At 37.6% G+C, this 26,925-nt stretch overlaps 1 protein-coding gene across 3 annotated transcripts in view; it reads left to right on the top strand.

The window, feature by feature from the left end:
- Positions 1-26,925, top strand: part of NME7 (NME/NM23 family member 7) — a 249,673-nt gene that overhangs the window by 13,979 nt on the left and 208,769 nt on the right. The window lies entirely within an intron of this gene.

Here is a 26,925-nt window from a genome sequence, read left to right as displayed (position 1 = left end):
GTAAGATTAAGATCTAAATGAATGGTGACATTCCATGTTCATGGATTGGAAAGATCAATATAATTTTACTGGCAATTTTCTATAAAGTAAATAGGTTAAAAAAAAAAAAGAAACCTGAAAGTAAATAGATTCAGTGTAGTCCATACCAAATTCTAGCAGACATTTTTGTAGAAATTGAAAAGCTGATCCTAAGTTGATATGGAAATGTGAAGAACTCAGAACAGTCAACACAGTTTTAAATGACTAAAACTGGAAGATTTAGACTTCCTGGTTTCAAACCTTAAATATACAATAATCAGGACAGTGTAGTGCTGGTGTAAGGCTAGACACAGAGATCAGTGGAACAGGATTAGAATCCGGAAATAAACCCTTTATGGTAAGTTGATTTTCCACAAGAATGCCAATGCAATTAAATGAAGAAAGAATTCACACAAATACTCACGAATGATACTGGGACAATTGGACATCCATATTAAAAAAGATACATTTAGACTCTAAATGAAAAGCAATCAAAGTGAGTTATAGACCTAAATGAAGAGCTAAAACTGTAAAGCCCTTAGAAGAAAATACAGGGATAAATATATGTGACCTTGGGTTAGGCAAAACCTTCTTAGGTATGACAACAAAAGCATAAGTAACCAAAGGTCCCCTCCCCCACCCCCAGTAAAGTTATCTGGAATTGGCAATGTGAAGCAAGAAGTACCTCTATCCCAACGTATCATTCTAGGTCCTACCAGACATAGATATTCTATATTCAATTGGGATAACTGAAAAGTTTACTGAAGAGAATAATTATAGAGGTATGGGCAGAATTAAGGGGAAATGGTTCAGTATAAGAAGGAGGGGCTAGCAGCTGCAGGGAGCCAGTACTACCTATAGGGCTGTCCCCAGGGCAAAAGGAGAGAGCTACCAGGGAAGAGCTGTCATGGAAGGATGGACTGGCAGGAGCTGTGGCCTTTAGTAGAGGAGAGCAACTGACCAATGTCATCTGGAAAAGGGAGAAAGTTAGGAGTATAAAAATCTTCACTTTTCTTCCTTTGATCTTTAGTCACTGCCTCCCACTGGCCAGACTCATGTGAAAGTCCAGAGACAAGAGAGTCCTTTGGTGAAGCTCATGCTGGTTGGCTGGCCCAACTCAGCACAGGTTAAAAAGGAGCAGAGTGAAGGTCTGGAGGGACACATGGAGACTGGTTAGCACATTCTCTTCCAGGCCCACGGGTGCAGTGGCTGTGGGATAAAGGCATGATAAGATTAGGCCTGCTATACTTGTTATGACCTTAGCAACAGCTCTTTGGATCCAAAAACGTACAGATACCATTTATATTCTAATTTTCTGTCTTATCAAATGATTTCTAGCCCAAGAATGGAATAAATTTTCTAATTGACTATTAGGTGAATAGTGTGTAATTGCTTTAATAGTCTCTTGCCATTATAGTTAGACCCAATATTTCTTTTTTGGTTCAGATCCGTTTGCCTTTTTGAGTACTGTAGTTCAGATAATTATTGACAAGAGATCCTTTATAGATAACTCTTGTCCTGGAGTCCCTTAATCTTTCATCAAGTATGGTTTTTAAGGTGCCAGACAGGAAAGCCATACTTATTTGAAAAAGTAAGAAAAAAATGTCTTCTTTTGGAATTTTTCTGGAAATAAGAATAAACAGACATGGAGACAAATGGGTGCTGGGTTTTGTTTTTAATCTTGAAGGGTGAACTTTTGCCATTTATCAAGATCTTGTCCTGAACACATTTATTTACTCCCTTCAATCTTTATGTTGATAGTATATATCTGACTTTTTTTTTTAAGGGTCCCAAAACTAGCAAAATCACTCTGGAGTCTCAAAAGCAATAAATAGTGCAGTTTCTATCCTTCAGAAGCTCAGAATTTTGTTATAGAGAGATTATGTGTTGTACAAACCTGCCAGATGACAGCCCAGTGTTCTACTGTGGAAGCATCAATTTGCCTATCAGGAAACAAAGGTCTTTGTTAAACTCTGCTACTTTGCAAGTCACCAAACTCTTGCCAAGTCATTTAATTTATATATGTTCCCTTGATCTCTAGAAGTTGGTGAAGATCAAGTTCCAAGTATATAGAAATATCAGTTGGCTAGGGTTGATCTGGAAAGACTTTACAATAATTGTGCATTCTGTCAGCCTTGCTTTTCAGAGAGAGGGTTTCCCCTGGTAGGTAGTATGTCCCATGGTTTTTTTTTTTTTTTCATGGCCACATGTGGAGTTAAGTTTTTAAGGTACTGATCTGCAAAAGTCTAAGAGGAGGAATTTTCAAGGATCTTTACGGCCCAAACTGAAAAAGTTCTTTCTTCCCTAAAACTGGATATATGCTTTTAAAAATTATTCTTGTTTGATCAGTTTCCTGCTTTATACTTCAGTCACAATTGTGTCCAACTTTTTGCAACCCCAAGGACTGCAGCATGCCAAGCTTCCTTGTCCATCATGAACTCTCAGAGCTTGCTCAAACTCATGTCTGTTGAGTTGGTGATGCCATCCAACCATCTCATCCTCTGTCATCTTCTTCTCCTCCTGCCCTCAATCTTTCCCAGCATCAGGGTCTTTTCAAATGGGTCAGTTCTTCACATCAGTTGGCCAAAGTATTGGACTTCAGCATCAGTCCTTCCAATGAATATTCAGGACTGATTTCTTTAGGATGGACTGGTTGAATCTCCTTGCAGTCCAAGGGACTCTCAAGAGTCTTCTCCAACACCACAGTTTGAAAGCATCAATTCTTTGGTGCTCGGCTTTCTTTATGGTCCAACTCTCATCCCTATATGACTACTGGAAAAACCACAGCTTTGAATAGACAGACCTTTATTGGCAAAGTAATGTCTCTGCTTTTTAATATGCTGTCTATGTTGGTCATAGCTTTTCTTCCAAGGAGCAAGTGTCTTTTACTTTCATGGCTGCAGTCATCATCTGTGGTGATTTTGGAGCCCAAGAAATAAAGTCTGTTGCTGTTTCCATTGTTTTCCCATCTATTTGCCCTGAAGTGATGGGACCGGATGCCATGATCTTAGTTTTCTGAATGTTGAGTTTTAAGCCAACTTTTTCACTCTCCTCTTTCACTTTCATCAAGAAGCTTTTTAGGTCTTCTTCACTTTCTGCCATAAGGGTGGTGTCATCTGTGTATCTAAAGTTATTGGTATTTCTCCCAGCAATCTTGATACCATATTATGCTTCATCCAGCCCAGCATTTCGCATGATGTACTCTGCGTATAAATTAAATAAGCAGGGCGACAATATACAGCCTTGATGATTTGCACTTATACTATGGAAATGGCTCTTTCCTGGTATTTTTTATTCTTTAATAAAATTAAGCAAGTATTAAGTGCATTTCTAAGCATCATAGTTGGGAAAACACATGAGATTGCAGTATTGACTATTTTTTTCTGTTAAAGAAAATAATGCATTCTACTCCTGAGATATTGTCTCAAATGACTGTTTAAAAAAGGAAAACTAAATCTTGGAAATATGTAGAATCCTCATGTTGAACATTCTCTTTTTCATAAAAGGAGAAGATAATTGGCCTTAAACTGATATTTTTAAAAGATGATTACAGCATTTTTACTTAATTCTTAGAGAATTTGCATGGAATAGGAAAATAATTAAATTTAATAGTTCGCCAAACTTTTCCTCCTAATGTTATTTGCTTGTCTGACTTTATTCATGAGAACTACTAAGCTAGACTTAGCAAATCAGATTCTCTACATGAAGACCCTTTTCACTTGAACTAACCTTCTGTTTGCCTTTCAAGGTGGATTTATCAGGAAGCAATAGCCCTCTGAGAACAATCTGGACAGGTTTGAAAGTGGTTTTGGCCACATTAAAGTTAAGGTTAGTATTTGACACAACTCCATGTAAAAGAATGCTTGATCCTTGAAAGAAGCCCTGGAGGAAGACTGGTAAAGATTTAGTACAAAACAAGGTTTTGCCGAAAGTCTAGTCCATGGTAATGGGAAAATATAAACCTTTTGGTTGTTTTTTTTTTCCTTTTGGTTGTTGACTCTTCATTTCTATTGTACTTATCACTGTGGCATCTAAGTAGAGCCATAGGAATTGCTATCTTTATGTGCCTACTAGTCAGGAAATAAATATTTAAAGATCCACTATGTTCTCAGAATGTTCAAGACAAAGTGAAGTTTGTTTTTTGGAACCACTTTTCACGAATCCTCACTGAAAGCAGCTGGCTTGATATAGCAGGTTCTCAGCCCGGTGGGCTGCCGTCTATCGGGTTGCACAGAATCGGGTACGACTGAAGCGACTTAGCAGCAGCAGCAACGTGTACTGTTGATTTCTATTTTAATGTCATTCAGGGTGGATGGAGGTATATGGAGACTTAGATTAAACTTTAGAAGCCTGTTGAGTGGTAAACTTTACCATCTATATAGTTTACTTCAGGATGCCTTTGAGATCACATAGAAGCAGATATTTGGGTTAAAATAGATGGTGACTAGTTACTGAATCTTAAGTATGCAACTTCTGAAAAATCACATTTCTGGTTTAAGACTGTTGTTCATGTTGAATTCTGTAAATCCATTTCAGTTTGATTTAAGCAGGGGAACACTTTTGTTGCCATGTTTTCTAAAATATAGCATTATAGAATGCAATATACATTTTTCAATGAAATGTTAGAATTACAAGTCTGACGAGTATGGCCTGATTTTTATTGTTGTAGTGTTGTTTTTTAATATGTGATTTGTTTCGATAGGCAATGAAAATGAAAGAGTTTGGCTTTGGGTATTGGAGACCTAGCAAACAAGAGTAGTATGTGTAGGTCTGTTTCCCTAGACCCCCTTTCTACCATTCTGGGGAGCGTGGCTAGAAGCATGGGGTCTGGAATCAACCTGCCTGAGTTCACATGTTTCTAAGCCGGGCCCTCTTGAGAGTATTTTTTAACCTATCCGAATCAGTTTTATCTTCTGTAAAGTACAGATGATAATCCATCTCTCCCCTAACATTGTTCAGGTAAAAGTGTTTACTTAGCACATAACAAGTACCTAATAGAAAGTGCTAGCTTTTGACTATCACTATTATTGTTCTTAGAATATTAACTTAGAATGATTTGTTTATATGTTTGGGTTTTACATCACTGACTTCCTTACTGACCTCCTTAAAATCAGGGATTGTTTCTTAGAAATCACTGAATGTACCACCAGAGTTTGGTATAAGAGAAGCAGTTAATAAATAGTTTTAAAATAAATGAATGTGTAAATAGAGAATCTGAGCATCTGTGGTCTGTTTTTTTTTTTCTTCCTTTTTTTTTGTTCACAATAGTAAAACATGTTTATCAGTTTTCACAATCAATAGCCAGACAAAAAATAAAAACTATTGTGACAAAATACACACAACATAAAATTTATCATCTTAACTTATTTCTAAGTGTACAATTCAGTGGTATATTTTAAATGCACTCATAATGTTGTGCAACCAACCATCCATCTCCATAATTCTTGTCATCTTGTAAGACTGAAACTCTATAACCTGTAAACAATGACTCCCTATTTCTCTCTCCCCCAGGCCTTGGCAACCACCATTCTGCCTTCTGTCTCTATAGTTTTGACTACTCTAAGTACCTCACGTAAATGAAATCATGCAGTATTTTTCTTTCTGTGACTGGTTTATTTTACTTAGTATAATGTCCTCAAGTTTCATCCATGTTGTGGCAGGTGTCAGAATTTCCTTCCTTTTAAAGCTGAATAATATTCCCTTATATGTATATATCACATTTTTGTTTATTCATTCACCCATGAATGGACACTGGATTGCTTCCATATTTTAGCTATTGTGAATAATGCTGCTATGAACATGGGTGGGTGGGTGTGTGTGAGTGTGAGTGTGATTGTGTGTGTGTATACATATATATATATATCTTCAAGACCCTACTTTTAATTCTTCTGGGCATTTAAGTGGTCTCTTTTTAAAGAAAAAAGAAGATAAAACTGATACTGAATTCTTGTAGGAAACAAAGGTAGACAGGAAAGGGTGTGTGTGTGTGTGTGTATATATATATATATAAAACATATGTACATGTATATATATATAAACTGTTTTGATCTCCCATTCCTATTAGAAAAAACAGACTGTCTCTCCCTCATAAATGAGTGCTTAGTTATAATTTATATACCACTGTGTTAATACACGGAGAAGGCGATGGCACCCCACTCCAGTACTCTTGCCTGGAAAATCCCATGGACAAAGGAGCCTGGTAGGCTGCGGTCCATGGGGTCGCGAAGAGTCAGACATGACTGAGCGACTTCCCTTTCACTTTTCACTTTCATGCATTGGAGAAGGAAATGGCAACCCACTCCAGTGTTCTTGCCTGGAGAATCCCAGGGACGGCAGAGCCTCGTGGGCTGCTGTCTATGGGGTCACACAGTCGGACACGACTGAAGTGACTTAGCAGCAGCAGCAGTGTTAATACATTATATAAGTTGTAAAACAGTAATAGAAACCTTCATAGATTAAGATTTTTTTAAAATAGGAAAAGCAATGTTGAGGTGTTTTTTTTAAAAATTTCTATCCAGGATCTTAGAGAATATTTGGCCTAGAATATTATCAAACTTGGATTTAAGTTCTGCTTCTGGCACTTAAATGTGGTTATTTAACTACTCTGTGTCCCAGTTTCCTATTCTGGAAGGTGGGTACGATCATAACAATCTTCTAGAATCATTGTAAGGATAAAACGCAATAATATATATAAATCACTGTGGTGCATAATACATAGTAAAGGCTAAGTAAATGTTAGCAGCTATAATAATAATACTGATAATTATTAGAGTCATGTTATTGCTTTGTTGATGATGATAAAAATGATTTTTTGGAAGATATGTTTCCTTTGGGAATTTTTCATGAAATTGCTAGCTTTTATATATTCTAATACATTTTTTATGGAGGGGCGGATTTTAAATCATCAGTTCTGTACTTCTGGGCTTTCTTGGTAGCTCAGCTGATAAAGAATCTGCCTAATCTTGTAGCTCCAAATTATTAATTACTATAACAATTAGAAGTTCTGTCTTCATTTCAAAAATCTATTGGCCTAAATGTAATCTTATTTTGTTTACCTTTGAAAAGATCCCTGCATTCTCCCATTCACTTTGGAAACTTTGAAAAAGCTTTGAAAAAACTTTGATCCATCTGTTTTTTATTCCCACATCTCTTCCCCTTCTGTCATGAATTTATTACTACTTACTTAGAGTTGTCTCTTATACTCATCACTTCCTCTTCATTTTTACTGTTACCACTTTTAGGCCTGAATTAAGACATTTGGTTGGTTTCCCTATCAGTCTCTCTGATTTAGACTGTTTGTGCTCTTATCCATCCATCTGTACATCCAGTTATTATATTGGAAAACATTTATTGAGCCCCTTCTTTTGCCAGTTACTTTTCTAGGTACTGGCAATAAGGCTTCTCCTCCAGAGAGCATATCCCTATTCAGATGACTCTTATTTTAATTTTAGCCTCATGATCTTATGTCTCTATTCAGAATGTTCACTATCTCAATGATCCACTACTTTCATTTGGTTTTTTAAATGTAAACATATCATTTGTTGAACCTTCTGTGTCCTTGTACAAGCTCCATCCTCCCAGGCCACCAATAATACCCAAGCTTATTCCCAGCTCAGCTTTCTGTGGCTTTGTCATGATGATCATATAAACTGCTCTTCTTCAAATGCCTCTAGTTTTGGCTTATCATAGCACTTGGCTTATCTCTGAATTATTTGTGTAGTTTTCTAGCGCTTTTTTTTTTTTTCATGTGTACTGGTTTTTATTTGCCCATTTAGGATGATTGCAAAGCACCTGATTATGAGGATTGTTATTTGACCTCTGTATATCCCCCCTTCTCCCACCTAGAACCTAGGACTGAGTCTAGAAGGGTGCTTATTCTCTCTCCTTATCAATTCAGTCTGTACAGAGCCTGCTGAAGATCATCTGTGTGAAAGCAAGCTACGCTGTCAACTAATTTTATCAGCCTTTTGTTTTATTATTAAAAACAGAAAATCTGATGTTGAACTTCTTAATAGTAATCAGACACAAGGAATTAAGTACAGTATCTGGTGGTATGTCTTTTCTTCTCCTCTCCCAATCACTGGTGTTTGTAAAGGGTTGAGTGTGTTTACCTCAGTGGCCACTGAGAGGCATGGGCCTCGTAGGTGTTTCAGTTCAGTTCAGTTCATTTCAGTTGCTCAGTCGTGTCTGACTCTTTGCAACCCCATGAATCACAGCATGCCAGGCCTCCCTGTCCATCACCAACTCCCAGAGTTCATTCAGACTCGCGTCCATCGAGTCGATGATGCCATCCAGCCATCTCATCCTTGGTCGTCCCCTTCTCCTCCTGCCCCCAATCCCTCCCAGCATCAAAGTCTTTTCCAGTGAGTCAACTCTTGGCATGAGGTGGCCAACGTACTGGAGTTTAGAAATTATTATTTTGTTTATATAGTCACTAATTAAACCCATGTTTATTTGAGTGCAAAAAATATATATTTGATTTGGCTGGTGTACTTTTAAAAACTTGTAAATATGTTGGTGACAAGCACTTAGTAGATATACAGGGTAAAGTTTATTAAAAGTAGAAGTAAAGTAGTAAGATATAGAAATACATACAACAATTTTTTTTTGTAATCTTAACAGCAACAGATAAAATGGGCATATAAAAATACCTGCCTGGGTTGTGTTGTGCTAGGTATTGTATAAACAGTTTTCAGTAGGAACTGGTTCTTATATGAGTCCAAGATTGAAGTATTGACCAATTATTGACTGAATGCCAACTTGTAAAAGGCCCTAGGATATGTACTTTGGGGATATAAAGATGAATGATACCCTTCCTTTGTCCTCAGGGATTTACATTATAATAGATAGATAAACTGTATATGTAGACAACTGTAAATATGCTTCAAAGGGTCAGATAAAATACAAGGGGATTTCAGAGTATTGAAAAATGTCTTTCATTTGGGAGGCTCACGGAGATTTTTGCCAAGCAGGTGGAATTTGAATTGTGTTTTGAAAAGAATATGTGTGAAGGTTTTGAAGGAACTGAGACTGTTCAAAAGCTTAGGAGAAGTACCATAAATAAGAAGATACATGGTGCCTCCCTTTGATCCAGGTCTGCAGAGAATTTAAGGGTGTGTTTCAGCATTCAGACACTGAATTGTTCACCTTTAGAATTTAAAGTGTGATCCTTTTTTGGTCCCAGAAAAACTAAATGGGCCAATTATTTACTTCCGATTTTAGAGTCTGCCTGTATTTATCATATTCACTATCCAGAAGGAGCCAGCCACATCTTCCTGGGATGTGATGATGGGTAAGAACTAGTTTCCTGATTCTTCCCCCACTCAGAAAACAGTTTGTGCTAGGCTGTTGATCCATCTTCACATAGGTGGTTGCAGGGTTCCTTAAAAGGAAGAGGAAATTACAACTCTGTAGTTCATTGGTAACTACAGAGTGTAGCTAGTTAGAAGGCTTACCGTTTTTCTGAGTGAGTGGGCTTTTATTTTGGCAAATCTTTGTGAGACAGATCTTATCCTCTCTTTTTTTAAAAAAACAGATTTCACTCAATAAAGGGAGGATTCAATTGAAGATAGTTTAGTTGTGTCAAAATTAAATGCTTTGAAATTTGGAAGAGCAGAAAAGAGGATGAAGGTAAAAGGACTAGAGTAAGGCAAAAGGTATAGACAGTTTCACATTTCTTAGATCTGAAACATTTCCTATATTAAGTGGTTCAGTTCATTTGCTCAGTTGTGTCCGACTCTGCGACCCTGTGGCCTGCAGCATGTCAGGCCTCCCTGTCCATCACCAACTCCCGGAGTTTACTCAAACTCATGACCACTGAGTCAGTGATGCCATCTAGCCATCTCATCCTCTGTTGTCCCTTTCTCCTCCTGCCTTCAATCTTTCCCAGCATCAGGGTCTTTTCAAATAAGTCAGTTCTTTCGCATCAGGTGTCCGAAGTATTGGAGTTTCAGCTTCAGCATCAGTCCTTCCAGGGAATATTCAGAGCTGATTTTCTTTAGGATGGACTGGTTGGATCTCCTTGCAGTCCAAGGGACCCTCAAGAGTCTTCTCCAACACCACAGTTTAAAGGCATCATCAATTCTTCAGCACTCAGCTTTCCTTATAGTCCAACTCCCACATCCATACATGACTACTGGAAAAACCATACCTTTGACTAGATGGACCTTTGTTGGCAAAGTAATGTCTCTGCTTTTCAACGTGCTGTCTAGGTTGTTCGTAGCTTTTCTTCCAAGGATTAAGCGTCTTAATTTCATGGCTGTAATTACCATCTGCGGTGATTTTGGAGCCCCCAAAATAAAGTCTGTCACTGTTTCCATTGTTTCCCCATCTATTTGCCATGAAGTGATGGAGCTAGATGCCATGATCTTAGTTTTCTGAATGTTGAGTTTTAAGCCAACTTTTTCATGTTCCTCTTTCACTTTCATCAAGAGGGTCTTTAATTCTTCTTCACTTTCTGCCATAAGGGTGGTGTCATCTGCGTATCTGAGGTCATTGATATTTCTCCTGGCAGTCTTGATTCCAGCTTGTGCTTCATCCAGCCTAGCCTTTCTCATTATGTACTCTACATATAAAGTAAATAAGCAGGGTGACAATATACAACCTTGACGCACTCCTTTCCCAATTTGGAACCAGTCTGTTGTTCCATGTCCGGTTCTAACTGTTGCTTCTTGCCCTGCATACAGATCTCTCAGGAGGCAGGTCAGGTGGTCTGGTATTCCTATCTCTTTAAGAATTTTCCATAGTTTGTTGTGATCCACACAGTCAAAGGCTTTGGCATAGTCAATAAAGCAGAAATAGATGTTTTTCTGAAACTCTATTGTCTTTTCGATGATCCTGCGGATGTTGGCAATTTGATCTCTGGTTCTTCTGCCTTTTCTAAAGACAGCTTGAACATCTGGAAATTCACAGTTCATGTACTGTTGAAGGCTGGCTGGTAGAATTTTGAGCATTACTTTGCTAGTGTGTAAGATGAGTTCAGTTGTGCAGTAGTTTGAACATTCTTTGGCATTGCTCTTCTTTGGGATTGGAATGAAAGCTGACCTTTTCCAGTCCTGTGACCACTGCTGAGTTTTCCAAATTTGCTGGCATATTGAATGTAGCACTTTCTCAGCATCATCTTTTAGGATTTGTAATAGCTCAACTGGAATTCCATCACCTCCACTAGCTCTGTTCATAGTGATGCTTCCTAAGGCCCACTTGACTTCACATTGCAGGATGCCTGGCTCTCAGTGGATGATCACACCACTGTGATTATCTGGGTCGTGAAGATCTTTTTTGTATAGTTCTTCTGTGTATTCTTGTCACCTCTTAATACCTTCTGCTTCTGTTAGTAATAAAACAAAATACAACAGAGGGTGCTTACTGCTGTCCAGTTAAGAAGAGAACTAGTAGTTTAAAACTTAAGCCAATATTTCCTAGTTCCCTACAGTTGACTAAAGTATTTTTTAAAATAGTAATGAGAATGTTTTGTTAAACTTGTATTGATTAATAGACCATGGCTGAATTGTGAGATGCCATGGGAAATGAGGGAAGCGCAAAAGTTCAGTCTCAATTCTTGGGCAAGTGGGAAAATATAATGAGAACTATGGTAACAAAACTTGCAGCAATTTGATACACTTAAAAAAAAATTGCCAAGTACTTCATTGTTTGCTGGAAGAGATAAAACTTCTAAGTGGCATTGAGTTATGATCCATAGGTTCAAATAATTTGTACAATAAATATTTAAATAATGCACATTTTAAATTTGGTGTATAGCTTTTAAGGGGATTCCCTGGCAGCTCAGATGCAATGCAGGAGACCCAAGTTGGATCCCTGGGTTGGGAAGATCCCCTGGAAAAGGAAGTGGCAACCCACTCCAATATTCTTGCCTGGAAAATTCCATGGATAGAGGAGCCTGGTGGGCTACAGTCCATAGGGTCACAGAGAGTTGGACATGACTGAATGACTTTCTTTGTTTTCTTTAGCTATTAAACTAATTCTGCAGAAGTGATAATTCTTGTTAGCTAGAATGTAATTGTTTAGACCTGCTGCTGCTGCTGCTAAGTCACGTCAGTTGTGTCCGACTCTGTGCGACCCTGTAGACGGCAGCCCAGCAAACTCCCCCGTCCCTGGGATTCTCCAGGCAAGGATACTGGAGTGGGTTGCCATTTCCTTCTCCAATGCATGAAAGTGAAAAGTGAAAAGTGAAAGTGAAGTTGCTCAGTCGTGTCTGACTCTTAGCGACCCCAAGAACTGGAGCCTACCAGGCTCCTCCATCCATGGGGATTCTCCAGGCAAGAGCACTGGAGTGTTTAGACCTAGTGAAGTGTTATATGGCTCTTTCCCTGGACTCTGTTTCAGATAATTTATTTCAGAAGCACTGATTCTTTTTTGCTTCATCTTTCTATGAGAATTTTAAGCAGTTTGACTATTTGTGCCATGCAGCCCAGACCCCATAGCATCATAGGCTGTTTACTTATAACCTTACTGAACCACAGAGTTGTAATTTCCTCTTCATTTTGAGCTACTACTCTTGTCTGTGCATGGATGGGTCAGTAGCCAGTGTGAACATATGACTGTTTCCCCTTTGTAGTCTGTTTTCAGTTCAGCACATTTATTTTAATGACTGATATATTGCTTGGTTTCAGTAAGGAAGACCATTTTTTTGTCTTTTTGAGGGTGGTGAGCCTGAGAGCAAAGGAGAGTATAGGAAGGGAGCATGGGAGGTAATAACAGTGTTTTTCAAAGATTTTGCTATATTTGTTAAGTTATAAAGTCAGTTTAGTGTGACTCCATTGATGTATTAAAAAAAAGACTGGAATAAGAAATAGCTTAGTAAGTTGAAAAAGAATGGCTATTCATATATGTATAACTGAATCACTTTGCTATACACACAAAACTAACACAGCATTGTTAATCAACCATACTCCAATATAAAATAAAAGTTAAATAAAATAAAAAGAAAAGAAAAAATATCTTAGTACACAGTGTATAGTAAGGATAAATATTGCTCTGTGACATTTATCAATAACATATTTACATGTATTAATATGTGTATATTGGGTCATAATCTGAAGTTATGACTGTACTAGTCAAAAATTTGAAAGCCACTAGTGTAATGGGATTTTAAACATATGGAAAAATTATATTGTATAATAATAAGTAATTTTCCTGTATTATATATACTTTCTATGATTTTTAAAAAATAACTTTAATAACTGTGCTTTTCTCATTTAGACTCTAAAGTCATTCAACAGTCTTATTTATTCAACTTTGTAAACATTTTCCACTCCTATCCTCTGTGCCCAATATACTATTTTGTTCTTCGATGACTCTCATTTAGTATTTCTCTCTTAACAATAACCCTTTGCAGTTCTGTAATTGTAAAATATGTAAGTAGCAGCTGTTTAAAAATCTCATCTTTCACAATTTCAGAAACTAAATGTACAGTACTATGTTTCAGACATAGAGGAGACTCTTGGTACCTAATATCATTACGTTTTAAAAGATGCATTTCTTTGAATAACTGAAGTTATTTGGGATAGTCTTCTCTTCAGTTACTGTTTCAGGGTAGAAGACTCCAAAGTATTGTTCTTTGAGATGCATTCCTGAATAACTGTTAGTTCTCCAATATCGAATTGTATAACTAGCAAAGGTACCCTTCAAAATAATGGAGGTGAAATAAAGACATTTCCAGACAAACATCTGTGTCTCTGAATCCACACCACTACATCCTATCACTGTTGCCACTGCAGTATTTTCTCTTTTATCTGTTTTTCTATTCCATGAACTGATTTTCGTCCCCTAGGAGTCTTGTTTTGACCTCGAGTAACTCCTTCTCCATGATCTCCTATAACACATTTTAAATACAACTGCCAGAAACATTTGAGAGGCCTCAGTACCCTTGACAGAATCCTTCTGTAACTTGGAATGGCTCCTGTTTTTCCTTGGATCGAGGCCAGAGTTTTCATTGTAGTCATCTCCTCTGATTTATTATTGCAGCCCACTTTTGTGTTCAGATGTGCCTTGTAGACAGACTACCTTCCTCACTGCCTCCCATCTCTGTTGCTCTTCTGGCTGATCCAGAACTCCCGATTTTGTTATATGCCTTGATTCAGTGCTTTCAGTATCTGAAAATAAGCATCAATTTTTTGGCATCAGACAAACCTTTGAATTCTAGCACTGGCTCTGACTAGCAGTTTGATCTCTATCAGTTCAGTTCAGTTCAGTTCAGTTCAGTTGCTCAGTTGTATCCGACTCTTTGCGACCCCATGATTAGCAGCATGCCAGGCCTCCCTGTCCATCACTGACTTCGGGAGTTCACCCAAACTCATGTGCATTGAGTAGGTGGTGCCATCCAGCCATCTCATCCTCTGTCATCCCCTTCTCCTGCCCCCAATCCCTCCCAGCATCAGAGTCGTTTCCAGTGAGTCAACTCTTCGCATGAGGTGGCCAAAGTATGGAGTTTCAGCTTTAGCATTATTCCTTCCAGTGAACACCCAGGACTGGTCTCCTTTAGGATGGACTGGTTGGATCTCCTTGCAGTCCAAGGGACTCGCAAGAGTCTTCTCCAGCACCACAGTTCAAAAGCATCAATTCTTCGGCGCTCAGCTTTCTTCACAGTCCAACTCTCACATCCATACATGACCACAGGAAAAACCATAGCCTTGATTAGATGGACCTTTGTTGGCAAAGTAATGTCTCTGCTTTTGAATATGCTATCTAGGTTGGTCATAACTTTCCTTCCAAGGAGTAAGCGTCTTTTAAATTTATGGCTGCAATCGCCATCTGCAGTGATTTTGGAGCCCCCCAAAATAAAGTCTGCCACTGTTTCCACTGATTCCCCATCTATTTCCCATGAAGTGATGGGACCAGATGCCAAAAAAGTCATAAGTACAAGTAATCAAATGTAAACAGTGGATCCCCCTGATTTATGCAAGATAACGGTTGTTGGTACCCTAAAAGAGAACCAATACAATAATGGCACCATCTTCCTTCCTTCCTTTTCTTCTTTGTAAGCATTTAAAGTGTTTCACGGTGGTGACATTTGTGCTGATATGTTATTTTTCCAGTATCCCCTTGAAGCCTTATGAAAATAAAGAAAGGGTCCCTGGAAGAATAACATACTTGTTAAGGAGCTCTACCCCAGTGGAGCAATTTAAAATCAGAACTGCTCTTCAGAAACCTTGTAGTTCATTTGTAAAAAGCAGTAAAGATAATTTTGTACTATTATCATGTATTATTCAGAATTATTCGTCTTCACTTAATATACACATAAATGCACATATACCCATGAACTCATAAACCCAAATGCTTATGTATGGGGTAAGTACATTTCTATCCATATTAATATTTTATTTTGTTTCTTCTGAATTTATAATTAATGTGGGATCAGATAATGAGTATGATTTTCATTTTCAAATGAAAGAAAGCCTGCCTTTGTCCCAAGCTTATTGCTATCAGGAATAAAATATTATGTGAAAAGTTGCCTTAAGTAGACATTTTATTTCACTGTTGAGCTATTAAATGAAGATTTAGATAACTTATTTGAAAATAATTTTCTGTGCTTTATTTTAGATACCAGAGAAGCCTTGGACTGGCATGCTTTCTTATAAGTACCTATTGCTCTCTTTTAAGTAAAATATAGAATATCTCTGCTTTGCTTTGTGGAATTGGAGGGAAATTCTTCAGATTTTACTCCTATTTCATAAACATTCACATAGCTCCTTAGATTTCTTCTTGGTCTTGGTAACTGGGCACATAGTTAATTTTGAATCTTAGAGTAGTTCAGTGGTAAGATATGATACCTGCTTCTTTGAACATAGTTTGCTAGTAAGTATAATGTTTATTACGACTTTATATATTATATTAGCTATAGAATGTGAATGTTTTCTTATTATTTTCCATCATCTCAGTGTTTCCATGCCACACCAAGGCACATGGTTTATGTTTTTACATCTACAAATTGCAGCAATAATTTTGTGTTTATTCATGTAATTTGTGATTTTTTTCCAGTGGTACATTTCCTTTGAGAAGTTTGAGTTACAATACTAATGATTAACGTGTAAGAGATGACATCATAAAATTTAAGAAGAAAATTGGTACTCAATGTAATATTGATAAAAACACAGCAGCTGTTCTTTTCATAATAAAATTTTAGTCACATTCATAGTTTTCTCTTTGTCACAAACTTCTTCCTTCCCACTGATTTTTTTTTCTTCTGCAAAAACCTTTAAAAAACTATTTACTAGGATTTGCTCCTGTGCAGGCTGCAGTGTCACTAATTCAAAGAGCCCCTTCTTGAATATCAGAGAAAGCCCAGTGAAATACTTGTGTGCAGTGTAGCTCACAAGTCACAGGTGTCCCAGCAAGCCACCATCACTGCTATAAGACCTAAGTAACAGAAATCCTAGGGCTTTATATACACTAGTCATCTAATCCACACAACTACTCTCTAAGGAAAGTACTATTACTATTCCCATGTTGCGGGGAGTGAACCTGAGGCTCAGAGGTTTATCTTGTCTGTGTCACCAACCCCAGGTCTATATGACTCTAGAGTCCGTGTTCTTAGCTATCCTGAAGTGTTTTCCATCTGACCCCAAAAGAAAACTCTACGGTTTTCTGGATTTTCTTTTTCAAGTAACACAGCTCAGAGCGATGTCATTTGCTGAAGCTACCAGCAAGAGTGTTGGAGAAGACTCTTGAGGGTCACTTGGACTGCAAGAAGGTAAAATCAGTCAATCCTAAAGAAAATCAACCCTGAATATTCTTTGGAAGGACTGATGTTGAAGTTGACGCTCCAATACTTTTGGCCACCTGATGTGAAGAGTCCACTCGTTGAAAAAGACTCTGATGCTGGGAAAGGTTGAAGGCAGGAGGAGAAGGGGACGACAGAGGATGAGGTAGTTGGATGGCATCACCGACTCAATGGACGTGGGTTTGAGCAAACTCCAGGAGATGGTGAAGGACAGGGAAGGCTGGCGTGCTGCAGTCCATGGGGTCGCAAAGAGCTGGAGATGACTGAGCAGCTGAACGACGGGCAACAGCACTGCCTGAGCAATACTGGTAGTGCCAGGTCCAGGCAGTATCTGTTGATTGACTGCTATAGTGTCATCAGAAATGGAATGTTGCTTTTTTCAAATTGAAGCAGAATAGATTTATAATAACAATACTGTGTTAGTTTCAGGTGGACAGCCAAGAATGCATACATACATAAATTTTTCAGATAATTTTCCATTATAGATTTTTACAAGATATTGAGATTATTCCCTGTGCTACATAGGAAATCCTCGTTGTTTATCTGTTTTATAAATAGCAATGTATATCTGTTAATCTCCTCAGTTCAGTTCAGTCGCTCAGTCGTGTCCGACTCTTTGCGACCCCATGAATCGCAGCACGCCAGGCCTCCCTGTCCATCACCATCTCCTGGAGTTCACTCAGATTCACGTCCATCGAGTCCGTGATGCCATCCAGCCATCTCATCCTCTATCGTCCCCTTCTCCTCCTGCCCCTAATCCCTCCCAGCATCAAAGTCTTTTCCAATGAGTCAACTCTTCCCATGAGGTGGCCAAAGTACTGGAGTTTCAGCTTCAGCATCATTCCTTCCAATGAACACCCAGGACTGATCTCCTTTAGAATGTTCTGCTTGGATCTCCTTGCAGTCCAAGGCACTCTCAAGAGTCTTCTCCAACACCACAGTTCAAAAGCATCAATTCTTTGGCCCTCAGCCTTCTTCACAGTCCAACTCTCACATCCATACATGACCACAGGAAAAACCATAGCCTTGACTAGACGGACCTTAGTCGGCAAAGTAATGTCTCTGCTTTTGAATATGCTATCTAGGTTGGTCGTAACTTTCCTTCCAAGGAGTAAGCGTCTTTTAATTTCATGGCTGCAATCGCCATCTGCAGTGATTTTGGAGCCCCCCAAAATAAAGTCTGCCACTGTTTCCACTGTTTCCCCATCTATTTCCCATGAAGTGATGGGACCAGATGCCATGATCTTTGTTTTCTGAATGTTGAGCTTTAAGCCAACTTTTTCACTCTCCTCTTTCACTTTCATCAAGAGGCTCTTTAGTTCCTCTTCACTTTTTGCCATAAGGGTGGTGTCATCTGCATATCTGAGGTTCTTGATATTTCTCCCGGCAATCTTGATTCCAGCTTGTGCTTCTTCCAGCCCAGCGTTTCTCATGATGTACTCTGCATGGAAGTTAAATAAGCAGGGTGACAATATACAGCCTTGACCTACTCCTTTTCCTATTTGGAACCAGTCTGTTGTTCCATGTCCAGTTCTAACTGTTGCTTCCTGACCTGCATATAGGTTTCTCAAGAGGCAGGTCAGGTGGTCTGGTATTCCCATCTCTTTCAGAATTTTCCACAGTTTATTGTGATCCATCTACACAGTCCTTCTCATTTATCCCTCGCCTGCTGTTTATCCCTCGCATGCTTCCTAATTTGTTTTCTTTGTCTATATGTTTCTGTTTTGCAAATAGATACATTTGTATTATTTTTTAGATTCCACAGATTAGTGATACCGTAATATTTGTCTGTGTTTAACTTACTTCACTTAGTGTAATAGGTCCATCCATGTTGTTGCAAATTGCAATATTTCTGGAATGTTTTTTTCTGACCAGTAATATTGAAGTGTGGGATTCCCTTGTGGCTCAGTCAGTGAAGAATCTGCCTGCAGTGCACGAGACCTGGGTTTGATTCCTGGGGTGCAAAGATCCCCTGGAGAAGGAAATGGCAACCCACTCCAGTATTCCTGCTTGGTGAATCCCATGGACAGAAGAGCCTGGTGGGCTACAGTCCATGGAGTGCAAGAATCGGACACAAGTTAGTGACTAAGCCGCCACCACCACCACCAATATTGAACTGTATGAGGCCAAAGTACAATTATATTTTTGGCACAAGTTTAATAAACTTACGCTCGAACTAAGGGATTTTTAAAAGTACTTATGCATGGAAAAGATTGTTAGTTTCACATGATCCATTTACGGCTGAGCCTTCCTTCAAGCAATGACAAAGAGGTGTGGTATAATTTGATTTTCCAAAGGCTTGTAATTGTTTAGTCACTAAGTCCTGTCCGACTCTGCAACCCCATGGCCTGTAGCTCACCAGGCTCCTCTGTCCATGGGATTCTCCAGGCCAGAATACTGGAGTGGGTTGCCATTTTCTTCTCCAGGGGATCTTCCTGACCCAGGGATTGAACCACACCTCCTACTCGAGAGGCTGGTTCTCACTGAGCCACCAGGGAAGCCCCTCCAAAGGCTTAGTTGCCCTTCAAATGTCACATCACCTGGAATTCCAGCATTGGTTGAAATTTCGTTAAAATCACCTATTTTAATCTTACAAATTATGTGAATTTTATATTCTACTCAGTAAGGTATGTTTGATGCAATGTGAAAATATTTGTATTATCATTGATTAAGACTAATTTTTAGGAAGACCTGAATGCTCACTCACTCTTTGATATATGTATATATACCTTTCAAAATGAATGACTAGACACAAAGCTTATATCCTTCAGAAAATTAACTCAAAATGGATCACAGACCTACATATATTAATACATCACAAAGTTGTAAACTCCACTGCAAGCACAAAGAGAGCACAGTAGTTAATTTCATTTAGAGTTGAGTTGGCCAAATGGTGCAATGAAAAGAACTGTTAGAAGTGTGATTGAAATGACAAATCAAGGAATCTGCAATGGATAAGGAAGGAATTGAAAGAAAGAGAGGCTGGTGCATTAGGAATATGTGAAAGTACTTTTGCATTGGAAAGCCTGATAATGAGGACATAACTTACTGTAAGTACAGGAGATATGGGCAGTGAAGAGAATGCTCCAATCCCTGAATTTGGTGGTAGAAAAAGTTGAGGTAGTAACAAAGGTCAGAATGTGGCTAATTCATCTATGTTAATCCTGTCCTTCCTTCCAGCATTGATGCAAGTTCATTCATTACCGTACTTTAATCAACATATATATGTTTTTAAAATTTTACCTGTTTTATAAAAGAACATTATCATTTCTACTGTCGATAACCTATTTTTTAAAAAGGAATTGAGAGAAGGAAAAATGTTTTCAAAATTAATGGAAGAAACTTACCTAAGTAATCAGCATGTAGATGGTATAATCCTACTATTTTAAAAAAATGACTGCACTGGGAGATGATTCATTCCAGAATGTCATTTGAATAGACAGGAATTTTCATATGATGCATTTTAAAATGACATTTTCCTTTTTTAGAAGGTGTTACAAAATAAGTTTAGAAAAATAATCTAAGGTTTTTCAACATTTAAAAAATGCATACCGTCAAAGGGAAATTAAAAATAGAAGTTGTAAAGTGCTTTACAGCACATTCTGATGAGTAGTTATATAAACAGTATAAAATGGGTTTTGAGTAAGATGAGAGAAAAATTAAATGACCTACTTAACTGAGTTGTTGTAATGTAGTAGAATAATGAATTTAGAGCCAGGAGTTCTAGTTCTAAGTTCTTTGAAATAAGAGTAACACAATAGATTCTTTTCCTTCTTTTTTGTTAAAAAAAGTATTTGTGTGATTGATTGGCTATTCTCTGCTAGATAATAAGGTCTATGAAGGCAAGGTCGATATTTGTTTCTAATCATCATTGTCATGTCATATCCGAGTACCTAGCATAGTATACAGAATGTGGTAAGTGCTCAATCTGTTGAATGCATGAATTGATGGATGGAAATCAGATGACATAATAAGGTGTAGTGGCCTTGCCTTCTCCTTTTCAGCATGTAAGTAGTGAGGCCTATGCTGAAATTGTGGTAAATTTGTATTTGTTGTTTAGTTGCTAAGTTGTGTCTGACTCTGCGATCCCATGGACTGCAGCATGCCAGGCTTCCTTGTCCTTCAGTATCTCCAGGAGTTTGCTCAGGCTCATTGAGTCCATTGATTCGGTGATGCCATCCCCTTTTCCTCCTGCCTTCAGTCTTTCCCAGCCTCAGGGTCTTTTCCAATGAGTTGGCTCTCTACATCAGGTGGCTAAAGTATTGGAGCTTCAACTTCAGCATCAGTCCTTCCAATGAATATTCAGGGTTGATTTCCTTTAGAATTGACTGGTTTGATCTTGCAGTCCAAGGGACTCTCAGGAGTCTTCTCCAACACCACAGTTCAAAAGCATCAATTCGGTGCTCAGTTTTCTTTATGGTCCAACTCTCACATTTGTACATGATGACTGGAAAAAATCATAGCTTTGATTATATGGAACTTTGTCAGCAAAGTGATGTCTCTACTTTTTAATACACTGTCTATGTTTGTCATATAAAGAAAGATATAAATAGGTTGAAGCAAGTCAGTTTGACAGTTGTAAGCATTTTATTAATTCAAAAGAAAACTGAAGTATACTGTTTGAACTGCAGACATGAGACTGAACACACTCTCATACAGCCCTTCAAGTGAATGCTCACTTGCAGAACCCTGTGTCAGTTTCTCCTAAAATCTAAGCTGCAATTTTAAGTCTTCTAATAATTGCAGATGTTGGTAATGCTCTGAGGTTAAAAAGTGATCATTTCATCCTGAAATTCTCATCTTTAATCTTGCTAATTTGCTTCTGATCTTTAATCATTCTGGTTTATTGACAGTTTAAAAAATACATTGTTTTGTTTGTTGTTGAACATTAGCCAGTGCCTTTTGGCTCTAACAAAAGACCTCTTCAGTTTTCCACATTGTGTAGCAGACCCTTTCACAAATGTGCTCACATTAACTTTATTAGACTGAGCATATCGAAGTTAGGAGCTAGTTAGTCATAGATTGTTTAACTCCAGGACCATACTCTAAACACACCACTTGTTTTTATTATGGCTAGTGCTTATATTAACTGAAAGTCAAACCCAAAGTTTAATATAATATATAGAAACTTCCACATATGACTCTGCTTTGCACTGAGCCCTGTATAACACTGATAGCCTTTTCTTATAAAAATCTGAATGATTTTCCTTTTTCTTAGTTCTGAAATCATGGTTTTAGAACTTGTTCCTACCTCATTCTGAAATGCTTTTGTGTTGGGGATTTGTCCTCTTCTACTTTCTCTATATTCCACTGCTACTTAAGAATGCATTTTGCTTCAAAACATTCCTCTCCCAACTGCATCTATCTTTCTGTTTTATAAGAGGAGAGGAGGGGTAAATTTAAGATAAAATAAAAAATGCTGTATCCAGTTGTCTGCTCACTAAAAAGTTCTACAATGTAAAATATTTTAAAATGTTCTTATATGTTTTAAATGAAGATTTTTATAGAAAATTTATTTTTTGGTACTTTTTATATAAAGTTTTTTTAAGCTTTTAATATGTTTTTATATAAAATACAAAGGAGTAGAAGAAAAGTAAATCTTAAACTTTTAATGTTAATTATCCCAATCTCTTTTGTATCGTATATCAGATACATAATTGTTTACATTGATTTTTATAAACCCAGGTTTGATCCCTGGGTTGGGAAGGTCCCCTGGAGAAGGACCTACTCCAGTGTTCTTGCCTGGGAAATACCGTGGACAGAAGAGCCTGGTGGGCTACATACAGCCCATGGGGTCACAGAGGAGGACACGACTGAGCGACTGAGCAAGCACACACGTGTTCTGAACCTCATTGTGTGGATATCTGCTTATAACATTTGAAAAGTTTGATGACACCTTGGTGGTTATTTACAAAGTTGGAACAAAGTGTGCTTGAATGCTTTATTGTGTATAAACAATAAAAGTGTTTTATTATGTATAGGTTATATTTGAAATGTTCAGAAGAAGGAAAATGATTTGGCATCTTTAAGGAAAAGTCTTTCTGTGCTAGAGCATAATTTTTAAATATTCTGCATGATGATGTTTCTGACAGAGACGGAAATCTTTGTTGTCCCTGTGATTACCCGGGCAATGACATTCTCATCCGAAGATCTGACAGAAAACTGGAGGTGTCCCTGTGTGTGACTAAAGTGTTAGTTTCTCCTTGAGTAGGCCCCGGAAGCCCAGTATTATGGAAATATCTGAGTCATAGTGAGTGGAGGTTCCAGATTTAGCTCAGTCATCAACTAGGTCTGTGACTTTATGGGTGTAATACATATTTGCTTGCCTCAGTTTCTTTATCCATAAAATGAAGAGTTTGAACACAATGGTATTCAGCTCTGACATCAGTGAAAAAAAGGAATTGAGTTCTTTGCTAGATTTGGCTCTACTTAGCTAAAAATAAAATTCTTAAAGTTTAAAATGTAAGGTGTTTAGGTGTGTGCTCGAGTGTGGGTGTGTGCTCGTGTGTGGGTGTGTGTGTGTGTAATGAGGCAGCTAGTTGAAAGGCAGCCTGAATGGGACGTTCCCATGTGTCATTGCTCTCTGCCAAGCCCAGATGTATCACTGTTACATCTCTAGACATCTTTTGACTCTAGGAAATAACCATTTTCTACTGCAAAGGTTAAGATTAAGTCAAATTTAGATATAATTTTTACTTGGCACGATAAACCTTTTTTCATAGAAGAAACAGTACTTGCTTGTTACTTTCTTCTTCTATAATAGAAGTTCCATTATTCATATATAGTTTTTTAACAGTCTCATTGAGGCAAATCACAGTTATTAGGTGAAGGAATGAGCTAATTTTTTGAGAGATTATGATATATTTTTTCTTTGTTCATAGGTGCTATTGTGAAACTGTATCAAGACTTCAAGAGGTTTTGTATGGGTATATACTATATTTTCATTTCTCTTGGGTTTGTATCCAGGAGTGGAATTGCTGGGTCATATATAACTCTGTGTTTAACATTTTGCTGCTGTGCTGTGCTTAGTTGTGTCCAACTCTTTGAGACCTCATAGACTGTAGCCCACCAGGCTCCTCTGTCCATGGGGATTCTCCAGGCAAGAATACTGGAGTGGGTTGCCATGCCCTCTTCCAGGGAATCTTCCCAGCCCAGAGATCAAACCCAGGTCTCCCTCATTGCAGGTAGACATTCTGAGGAACTGCCGAATTGTTTTCAGAGTAACTGCATCATTTTACATTTCTACCAGCAAAATATATGTTTCATTTTCTCTACATCCTCACCAACATTTGTTATTGTATATCTTTCTTATTATAGCCATTTAGGTGTGTGAGAGGTACTATCTCGTTGCAGTTTTGATTTCCGTTTCCCTAATAGCTAGTGGTATTGAGCATCTTTTCATAGGTTTATTGGCTCTTTGTGTATCTTCTGATATCTTCTTTGGGAAAATGTCTACTCAGATCCTTTGTCCATTTTGTAACTGGGTTGTCTTTTATTATCGAGTAGTTAAAATTCTTGGTATATTCTGGATGCTAGACCCTCCCTGATCAGATATATAAATTGTGAGTATTTTCTCCAGTTTGGTGGCCTGTCATTTTGCTCCCTTGATGATTCAGAGTCCAAATTATCTGTGTTTTTGTTGTTCTGTTTTTTTGACCATTTGTGCTTTTGGTGTCTTATCTAAGAAACCATTGCCTAACCCAAAGTCACAAATGTTTCATTCCAACAGTTTTTCTAGCTTAGCTCTTGTTTAGTCTGTGATCCATTTTGAGTTAAGTTTTGTATATAGAGTGAGGTAGAGATACAATATCATTTTTTTGGTCTATGGTATCCAATTGTCCCTGCACTATTAGTTGAAAGATTCATGTTTCCCCATTTGAATGGTCTTGGTGCCCTTGATGAAAATCAATTGGTCAGATATGTATGAGCTTGTTTCTGGACTCTCTCCTCTTAGATTAACCTGTATCTATTCTATGCCAGTAGTATACTGTCTTGATTACTGTAGCTTTGCAGTACGTTTTGAAAATAGAAAATGTGAGTCTTCCAACTTTGTTTTTCATTTTTGAAACTGTTTTAGCTATGCTGGGTCTCTTGCATTTCCATATGAATGTTATATGGGTTTTAAAATGTAGTTCTATATTTACAGGTTTTTTTGGTATTGTATAAGGGCACACCTCACTGACTTGATTTCTTAAGATTCTGGAATTGGGATGAAATTGAAATGAGATATTTTGTTAAGTATGTTTGATGTCACAGGGAACAACTTGATTTCCTTATCCTATTTTATAGTAATCTATTCCCTTTCTCCTACATGATTGTTAAATGTTACAAAATTGACCTTGAAATAGAATTATCTAACTTTACATAGAGGAGTAGTTAAATACTTCAGTTGACCATTAATTTAGGTCCAGTGAACGAGTACTTCCTTTAACACTGACTTTTGTATCATTTTATGTAGGTGATGCAGTTTAATGTGACAAAATATGAGTTTTGTCTTCAGACAAAAGTTTTGAGTGCCGACTTATTTTTTGTTGTGTAACCTTGGACCAGTGTTCAAATTATCCGAGCTTTACTGTTCTTGTCCATGAAATCGTATCCCTGTTTCTGTCAACCTACATTGTCTGTCATGAGAATGGAAAGAGATAATGTATGTAAAGAACCTGCTATTTAGTAGGTATTCTAAAAATTATTATTGTTATTGTCATGATTAATGGTTATTATTAGTGTCTTAAAGTTTGAATGGCACTGATTTATTTAATATTTGAGAATTGTTTTCATGTTGTCTGAGCACTAGGAGATGAAGAAAAGTCATTCTAACAGAACAGAGGGTAAAAAATTGAACAGAATGTCTCCAGTTTGTGTGCCTGTTATCTTAAGCGATATTCTCTTCACTGATGTTCACTGGAATTTGAGAAAAGATTGAGCAGCTGATGTAGGAGATACTTGTTTTTGCTTCACGTGGTTTAAAGAATATTGTCTTCCCCTCACTCTCTTTATATTCTTACTGACCTGCATTCAAGTTCTACTTATTTTGTATACCACAAGAGATTATTCTAATTTTATATATGCATTATTTATTTAGATTTGCCCACATACTTATATTTCCACTGTTTTTGGAAACAATGGTTTCCTTCTATTTCTTGAATCATCTTGAACCACTTTCTTGCAGAACTTCCAGTGGCAGTAAATTTTCTGTTTTTACTTGTCTGAAAATATCTTTATTTCACCTTTACCTTTGGAAGGGTAATTTTCTTAGTTACAGACTATTGTGTGCAATTGCTTTTCATTCTTTAATTTCTTATTGATTAAAAAAGTAGATTCTGGTTCTCTGGTGAAATTATTAACCTTGACATATATTTTTCATACTTATTTTGAAAATTTTGTCCGATAACTAGGGTATTCATGGATTTTTTTCTATTGTCTCTCTTTTTCCTGTTGGCCTTCTTTTTTGGTAATCTCGTCGTTTATCTTTGAAAGCATGTCATTGCATAGGAAAACCTTTATTTCCATTTCTGGAGATTCAGGCAGCTAAAATAGAGGAAATATCACTTCAGCATGATTAAGGGCTAAGCATTGCATGAATACAAAACTTGTTTCAAATTTTGTTAGTTTACCTTTAGTTTACCCATGCTCCTGGAGTGTGATGTTCCAGGAGATACAACAGAAAGGCAACTGAAAGCTCCGTTGAACAAACACAGGCTTGAGCTCACTTCTCTATGATTTCATTTTCTCTAGGATCTTTGCCCCTCCAGTTTTGGCTGGTTTGGTAGGCTCAGATTCCAATATCTGTCTACTTATCCCCATGACCTTGTCAAAATCTCTGCTAGCTTCTCTGCCTCTAGACAGCCTTCCTCTGTCAGCTTCTTGGGCTTCTTCATCTCTTATCCAGGTTGACTTGAGTCTGAGCACATGTCCTCAGGTAAAAGCAGCATAAAAAGTACTGTGCTCACCTCAGTGAGCTTCCTTTCTTTCTGAATCTTAGATGATAAAATCTGGCTGTCTTTAGGTGCTCTCCAATGTTATCAGATAGATCCTTTTTTTTCTTTTTTTAATATCCCATTTTTCTGGTTGTTCTTGGAAAGCAGCAGTGATATGCCATAAGCTGCATTATTAGCCAGAAACAGTACTTCCTCAGTTTACTTTCTTTGTATTAAAGATGTTTTCTGAAT

Source organism: Budorcas taxicolor, chromosome 16 (assembly GCF_023091745.1).
Source record: "Budorcas taxicolor isolate Tak-1 chromosome 16, Takin1.1, whole genome shotgun sequence".
Lineage (NCBI taxonomy): Eukaryota > Metazoa > Chordata > Mammalia > Artiodactyla > Bovidae > Budorcas > Budorcas taxicolor.
Note: the sequence above shows the minus strand (reverse complement) of the source record. Positions and strands in the feature narration are given on the sequence as shown.